The following is an 8987-nucleotide window of genomic DNA, read 5'->3' on the forward strand; positions in this document are numbered from 1 at the left end:
ACAGCTGGCACCTTATAATCGATTTCCGGAACACTACTTAAATTGTTCTCACTGACAGTGAATGTACCTTCTACTGCCATGTATACAGCTGATCTACTACTTGTGGGCGCACTCCTTTCTCTTAACACTGGCACACTCTCCCGCCGTTGATTATTCCATACGGAATTTTCATAACAACGACACCTCGGTTTTCTACTGTTATTGGGCCGCCAAAATTTCTCCACGCCCGGTCGGCCCCTCACCGGCGCGGCTAATGGTTTCCCTGTCTCGTCCCAGCAGATACGCTCCCCGGATGCTGCCGAGGCGGCTGATCACACCCTCTGGCGTTATTACTATTCTGCGAAGCCCGTATCATGCTAATGTGATACTGGTTTCCGTCATTCCTGTTATTATTCGCATTGTACCGATTGTCATTACGGCCCGAACCATTATTGTTATCGCTGCCAAGATTGCGGTATGCATTATTCCCATAGTTATCATTGTTGTGGTTGCTGTGGTACCCGTTGTTGTTACCACGGCCTCTACCAGTACCGCGATTATTGCGCCAATTGTCCTCGTCCTCAACTCTTTCCAGGAAATCATTGATTGTCCTGTAATTGCTTCCTACGTAGCGTTTTGTATCATCTGGAAGCTTCATGTAGAGTTCCCAGACTATTTCGGATTCCGTGCGGCGATCACGCAAATATTCCAACTTGCGGATCCAGCCCTCACAAAACTCCTTCATCGAGCCGCGCGAATTCGCATCGAAAGGCCTCGATACGACAAATTCGCGCCAGACACTTTGCTGTTTTTGCTCTGACCAGTGTTCAGCCAGAAACAAATTTTTAAATTCGTCAAAAGTCAGGTTCGTAATGTTGAGGTTTAAGCCCCAACGCTTGGCATCACCAGCCAACACATCAATAATCGCATTAATTTTTCTCTCATCAGTCCACGATCTGGGTAAAACTCTTTCACAATTCTTAATGAAATCCGTCGCGTGTATACCGCCTTTTTTCAAGGGGTCGAACCGCTCCTCTTTCGTCAACAATTCCGAACTATGTGCATAGATTGGCACATAGCTCTGTTTTTCGTCAAGTTTCTTTTCTAATTCCGACACTCTCGTAATTACTTGGCCAGTGGTTGTCGCAAGCGTTTCCACTTCCCACTTTTTCTCTTCGCAGGTATTAGCCTGCTTCGTCGCTTTGGTATCTACTTCGGATACTAAAGCCTTTTAAGTTTCCACCTTCTTTTGATCCTCTTTTTTCACTAATTGAATTTGTTCCGTCACCTTATTCTCGATGATCGGAGCAACTGATTCTCCTACACTTTTCTCGATTCTGCTAATTTCGGAATTAAAACGAGTATTTATGCTCGCAATTTCCGCCTGAACGCCTATCATTTCCTGTTTAAGATTACCGATTTCGGTATTAATTACAACAATATCTTCTTTGATTTTATCAACTTTTGTGTTAACAACTCCAACATTGTTGATAACAACGTTAATAGCTTTGTTCTGATTGTCTAGCATCCGTTCAAATTTTTCAGACTGAGCTTCTTGCTTGGCAGCCCGAGCTTCTTGCTTGGCAGCCTGAGCTTCTTGTTTGGCAGCCTGAGCTTCTTGCTTGGCAGCCTGATCTTCTTGCTTGGCCGATTGACTCTTGATTTCGTTAATCAAAACATTCAATAAATCAGTTAAATTCCCGGAAACTACCGGTTTCACTTCCGTAGCGGCTTCCTCTTTAATTGTCCCCCCGTATTCGTCATCAAGGGATTCAGATTTGATTTTCACTTCCGATTCCGAAACATTTTCTAAAGTTTGGAATTCCATTTCTGCTCTTTGTTGCGTTTCGGCGGTCGCGTCTTTCATGCTAGCCGCCTGCCCCTGAACAATGGGTACCGCGGTGCGCGTTTCCCACTGTTCGACCGATTGTTCCGTATCCAAGTCTACCAAATTTTGGCAATTGTTGCCTTCACTCATTTTAATAATTTTCAATATAAATGCCAAATCTCAAATATAATTAGGATCACTCCCACTACTTATCCTCGCTGACGTATCGGCCTGTACGTAACCAGTACTTTGTTACGAGATTTGCAACATACAAAATTCGTGTCCAGAACAACCTCAAATCCGAAGATTGTCCTGTCACCAGGTCGCCACGTGTAACCTCCCCCTCACTTATCGACCTTAATGACAGTGAAAAATTAAACCGCGTGTACCTAATGGAAATTTGGGAAAAGCAATCGTCACCAAAGTTAATCTGTCGGTAAAGAAGGAGGAAGGGGTTACATCTAAATGAAAGGAAAAATGCTAATGAAACTGGTGGAAATTAATTTTGAAATAGGGGTAAAGTTAATAAAGAAAGTAAATGTGCGGCCGTTACGTTAACAATCAACTAGCGGTAATTAGATATTTGAGATTTGGGGAAATTACGGTCGCCAGTCCTAAGGACAATTACTATAGTAACTGAAAAAGAAAGGTTATTACACATATAATTAGCACTAGAAGCGTGGCAACTGGAGGTTGACACGTGTAGTGTGAAAACTGAAAGTTTGTCAGAAGTAATAAATTTCGCTACATTCTGACTTAATTTATCAAAACAATTAACAAAACCGGAAAATCGAAAGTTAATTTAGTGACTGAAGTTAATAGTGAGCTTTCTTTCTGAAGCACATCGAAGTTCAGTAAAATATGGTTAGTCTTGGACTACCTCAACAACCATTTCAAAAGCTACTTGAATCTACGCAGTTTAGAAATAAGAGATTTAACTTCGAACTTGAATTAAATGATTCTGAACAATTAACAATAGTAAAATTTAGTACATACCAAGCTGAGCTGCAGTCACAGGTAAGCTAAAATACGGTAACAAAACTAGCACTCTTAATTTGCGCTTGTGTAATCTAAGTATTGTAGCCAGCTATGAATACTTTAACTGAACTTTGAAATTAAAGCACTGAAATGGAATTATGCTGGCGTTTGAATTTCAACGACACTCGGGTTCATTTCGGAAAAGGAAGGGACCCTGCTTGGTAATGCAATTGGGACAATGAGCAACAAAGGTTCCTGCTAAGTTGCTGTAATTTTGCGAGGCAAATGGAACAATTTGAAAAGCTGAGGTCTGCCATACAGTTCTAAAACTTTACGTGCTTCCAGTCTTCCTTGTTGGTTGATTGAAGGTTTGAAGCCGTCGATCGAGGAGATGGCGACAGTCACTCATTGTCGGCCGTCGCTGTTGCAGAAGCTGGATGTTGGCGCGCCTTCTTCTCGACACGGTCACCAGACGAAACGGGCTCTTGATGTGCGCCAGCTAATGCTTCCCGTCCGCGACACCATGTCAGAAACTATCATCGCAAGTCGAGCGCAATTACATGCTGCCTAACCCCGAAAGCGCGGCAACTCGCGGGAGCTTCACACAACACACCTGCTCCACTCGCTACTCCAGCCAGACTCTCTCCGCCCGCGCTCCACGCGGCAGAGTTAACACTACCAAAGACCCTACACACTTTGATTCTTCACACGACCCATCGATGTAATCGTTCGATAGCAGTTTTCCCTAGGCAAGACCCAGCGTAAAAATACAAATAATATTTACGAAACAAACCAATTATACATCGACATAAGTGCATAAATATATATTTACAAACAGTAAAACAATTACAATATATAAAGAGACAGAAATGTCATATCTTGAGGTAACAAAACAAGGAAAAAAAATAATAGTACAATGGATGGAAATAGGAGGATATGCATTTCCGGCGTTACAATTTCTTCCTGTTTACGTTGGCGCCAACAAAATATTCGGAGGAGCAAGTTGGTGAATGAAACAGCGTGAAAAAATCTCGCCGCAACGAAAGACACCTTTTTTTATGATTGCCACTCCAATCCGCGTACCACATCCGTGACACTCTTTCCCCTACTTCGTGATAATACAAAACGAGCTATTGTTCCTTGAACTTCGTCGGCGTCCTCAGCCAATCCTATCTGGTACCGATCCCATACCATGCAGCAATACTCCTGAAGAGAACGGACAAGTATCGTGTAGACAGTCTCTTTAACAGACCTTTTGCATCTGCTAATAACACGCCATCTTTAGTTCGCTTTCCCCACAACATTAACTGTGTGATCGTTGTAATTTAATTCATTCGCAATTGCAACCCCTAAGTATTTAGTTGCATTTACAGCCTTTAGATTTGTATAATTTTCCGTTTGACCTAAATTTAACGGATTCCTTTTACCACTCATGTGGAAGATCTAAGACTTTTCATTATTTAAAGTCACCTGACACTTTTCGTGTCTTACAGATACCAAGTCTAAAGCATTTTGCAATTGGTTTTGATCTTCTGATGACTTTATTAGAAAATAAATGGCAGCATCATGTGGAAACAATCTAAGATGCCTGCTCCGGTTGTCTGCTAAGTCGTTTATATAGATCAAAAACAGCAGAGGGTCTATAACACTTCCTTGGGTAATGCGAGATACTCGGTGACTTTCCCTCGGTTATTGAGAACTGTGACCTTTCTGACGGGAAATAACGAATCCAGTCGCACAACAGGCGATATTCCATAAGCACGCAATTTCATTAGAAGTCGCTTGTAGGGATCGGTGTCAAAAGTCCTCTAGAAATCTATAAATATGGAATCAGTTTATGATCCCCATCAATAACACTCATTATTTCGTCTGAATAAAGAGTTGGTGGTGTTTCACAAGAACGGTATTTTCTGAATCCATTCTGGCTGTTTGTCGACTGGTAGTTTTCTACGGGTAAAGCATAATATGCAAACACAGTATATGTTCCAAAGTCCGACAGCAAATCGACTTCACTGATATGGATCTGTAATTCGTCGGATTACTATTACTCCTTTTCTTGAGCATTCGTGCGACCTGTGCAGCTTTCCAATCTTTAGCTATAGACCTTTCGTTGAGCGAGTGGTAGTACCTGACTGCTAAATAAGGAGCTACTCTATTAGCATACTCTGAAAGTAACCTAGTTGGTATACAATCTAGACCACAGGACTTGGCTTTATTAACTGATTTAAGCTGCTTCGCTACGCTGAGAGTACCTACTTCTAAGTTACTTATGTTAGCAGACGTTCTTGATTTGAATTCTGAAATATTTAATTCGTCTTCTTTAGTGTCAATATCAGCAGCAACATTATCATTGCTATCGTGCAGTGAAGGTATTGTTTGTGTCTTGCTCCTGTTGCATTTTACATACGACCAGAATCTCTCAGGATTGTCGCCAAATCTCGAGATATAGTTGCGTTGTGAAAACTATTAAAGGATGTTGCATTGACGTCCGCACTAAACTTCCAGCCTCAGTTAAACTTTGCCAATCTCGGAGATTTTGCATTCTTTCAAATTTGCCATGCTTTCTTCGTTGCTTCTGCGACAGTTTCCTGACCTGTTTTGTGAATCATGGAGGTTCAGTACCACCTCTTATTAATTTATTTAATATATATCTCTCCATTACCGTCGATATTATTTCTTTGAATTTAAATCACATCTGGTATAAGCTTACATAGTCAGATAGGAGGGAGTGGAGACTGTCTCTTAGAAAAGCGCCAAGCGAACTTTTATCTGTTTTTTTAAATAAATGCACTTTGCGTTCATTTTTGGTGGATTTGGATGTTACGGTGCTCATTCCCGCTACGAATACAATTTAGTCACTAAACCCTGTAGCCATCTTGATGGTCTCTATTTGCTCAAGTCGCTGAAGCGTATTCTAACCTCCACTGCTTCTTTAATAACAGAATCCCATTACGTAGAAGCATGGGACAATATTTTAGTTTCATTAAACACTATTTTGTGTTTATTTGCGAGACTGTTTAGCAGCAGCCGATTTCTCAAGTTGTCGATTTTTAATGTGACTTTGGTGCTCCGCAGAGCGGTCGGTGATGGCACGGTTAGACTGACTGATGTAGTTTCTTTCTCCACTCAAAAAGAATCTTATAAATTCCGGAGACCCTGAGACCGAGTCTGCCCTCAACTGGGCATATCCTCTCCTTTATCTTCTTGAGTGGTCAGAAAATTGGTCGTATGACCCTTCTGCCTAGGACTCTGACTACTTTACTAGATGTAGCACTGCAGAAGAGAAATAGTACAACAGGAAGACCATTAAGTGACTTTTCAATATTTTCGCGTTTTCGTTTCTTTGAGAGGGATAACTTTACAGTCCGAACCCCATACCCATTTCTCACTTCAGATGAATAATCTCTGCTAATCTCTGCTTGCAGTTTGCTGTGTCAAAAGTCTTGCGCCTATTCAGCCAACAATCAACAACACAATGGGTTATGCAGGCACGAACCTTGTGGGGGACAGCTCTTCGGACGACTGTGCTCTGCCTGGCCACCAGGTGGCAACAAAGAAGCACCGCTAAAGGTCTTCGTCTCACGGGCCTTTCCTTCTCCGAGGGCCACATGATCAAAAGTAGTACCTGCCAGTACCTTGGCGCCCAGGCAATACTTAGACCAGCGCCCGAGCTATTGTCGTCTAGTTCAATCTGAGTGAGTTTCCTGCGTCAGGAACCGATTTCCACTATCTATATCTCACTCTGGAGCCACCTATATGACAACTACACCATCCATGCCAACCTTCACCTCCAGGAGGTGCTAGTTAAAAACCTACGCAATTTTTGGCCTTGACATCGAAGAAACGTGACGTCTGATGCCATGACGATGAAGTGGAATCATAATGTTTGTTTTTCACTGATATCACAACAGACAAACTTTTGTGCATCCTTCAGGACAACTGCTGCTCGTCCTCTCAGGACATTGACTTCTGCACATCCCTTCCTGACTTTGATTATGGCATCATTAGCGTATGGACGTCGGATTTTGAACCTTTCAATTTACTGTTACATTTTCAGGCCTTCAGCGTTCAGATATCAATATTGTTCTTTCGATATTCAGAAGTGATTTGTTTTCAGTTACTGTGTTCCAAACAAACCCCCACTGGAGAAAATTGTGTATGTGTATTACAATAAACTTCATATTCATTTCATACCTGGGTATTTTTCCTGCACCACCTCAGGCAAACAGACCACAGGTGCTGCTTGTTGTACCTTCATTTACTAATGTGTTTAAAACAGCTCATTTCTGGACAGGGTTGTGAAAACTCTGTGTGCCGGCTCTGGCAGCAGAGCCCCATTTCTTCTCTTCTGTTTGCTTCATCTTCATTTTCATGTATGTGCTACATCCAACATCATTCATGATCTTAGAATGAAATTTTCACTCTACAGCGGAGTGTGCGCTGATATGAAACTTCCTGGCAGATTAAAACTGTGTGCTGGACCGAGACTCGAACTCGGGACCTTTGCCTTTCGCGGGCAAGTGCTCTACCGACTGAGCTACCCGAGCACGACTCACGCCCCGTCCTCACAGCTTTACTTCTGCCAGTATCTCATCTCCTACCTTCCAAACGTTACAGAAGCTCTCCTGCGAACCTTGCAGAACTAGCACTCCTTTCTTTCTGCCACGAAGTTTCATATCAGCGCACATTCCGCTGCAGAGTGAAAATTTCATTCTGGAAACATCCCCCAGGCTGTGGCTAAGACATGTCTCCGCAGTATCCTTTCTTTCAGGAGTGCTAGTTCTGCTAGGTTCGCAGGAGAGCTTCTGTAAAGTTTGGAAGGTAGGAGACGAGATACTGGTAGAAGTAAAGCTGTGAGGACGGGGAGTGAGTCATGCTCGGGTGGCTCAGTCGGTAGAGCACTTGCCCGCGTAAGGCAAAGGTCCCGAGTTCGAGTCTCGGTCCGGCACACAGTTTAAATCTGCCAGGAAGTTACATATCAGCGCACTCTCCGCTGTAAAGTGAAAATTTCATTCTAGAAACATCCCCCAGGCTGTGGCTAAGCCATGTCTCCGCAATATCCGTTCTTTCAGGAGTGCTAGTTCTGCTAGGTTCGCAGGAGAGCTTCTGTAAAGTTTGGAAGGTAGGAGACGAGGTACTGGCAGAAGTAAAGCTGTGAGGACGGGGCATGAGTCGTGCTCGGGTAGCTCAGTCGGTAGAGCAGTTGCCCGCGAAAGACAAATGTCCCGAGTTCGAGTCTCCGTCCGGCACAGTTTTAATCTGCCAGGAAGTTTCATTCATGATCTGTTGCATGTATGATATCCTTGGTCACCCCCGCCGATGCCTTCCCTCAGTAGCTCCTTCTGCTATTGTTCTAATGATGTTGTTGTGTCTTAGGATGTGCCCTACAAGTTTGTCTCTTCTTGTTTGTATGTGCCTCCACAGAGGTCTGGTTTCCTGTACTCTTCTAAGCACCTCTTCATTTGTTACTTTGTCTCTCCAGCTGATCTTCATCATCCTTCTATAGCACCACATCTTCAAGGCCCCTAGCCGTCTTCTCTCTTCACTTCGCATTGTCCAAGTTTCATTTCTGACAATACCTCCCCATTCAGCATGAGGTATTGAGTCCTGATTGAAAGGAAGTTACAGTCGAGTCGCATATCAGTTCCGATTACAAGTATTTTGATTACGAGATCGTGTTGGGCTGAAGGCTCTCTGGAAATCGAAAAAAACCACTCTAGTTGGGAAGCTATTACATTATACCTAATGAACGAATATAGAAAAAGAAATTTCACACTATCTGATCTTGTGCAATGCCTGTGGTTTTCTACAGAACAGTTGTATGGTCTCTACAGAAAACGAAAACTGTGAGCGTAAAATACGCACATAAAAAAAAGTTTTTCATCACCTCTGTTCCAAGAGTTCCAGAATCTGTACAGAAAATTGGAATAACGATCAACATAAATATCATTTCCGCCCTTTTTATTGCTCATTGCATGTTGTACCACCCTACACCGAGACCTTCAGAGGTACTGGTCCAGGTTGCTGTACACAACGGTACCTCTAATACCCAATAGCACGTACTCTTGCATTGATGCATGCCTGTATTCGTCGTGGCATACTATCCACAAGTTCATCAAGGCACTGTTGGTCGACATTGTCTCACTCCTCAAAGGCGATTCGACGTAGATCCCTCAGAGTGCTTGGTGGTCCACGTCATCCA

At 42.9% G+C, this 8987-nt stretch overlaps 1 non-coding gene across 1 annotated transcript; it reads left to right on the forward strand.

Moving 5' to 3' along the window:
• Positions 1-7659: 7659 nt before the first annotated feature.
• Trnat-cgu lies at positions 7660-7734 on the forward strand. The gene has a single exon. It is a non-coding gene; the product is annotated as a tRNA-Thr (tRNA).
• The last annotated feature ends 1253 nt before the right edge of the window (positions 7735-8987 follow it).

Source organism: Schistocerca piceifrons, chromosome 8 (assembly GCF_021461385.2).
Source record: "Schistocerca piceifrons isolate TAMUIC-IGC-003096 chromosome 8, iqSchPice1.1, whole genome shotgun sequence".
In the NCBI taxonomy this organism is placed as follows: domain Eukaryota; kingdom Metazoa; phylum Arthropoda; class Insecta; order Orthoptera; family Acrididae; genus Schistocerca; species Schistocerca piceifrons.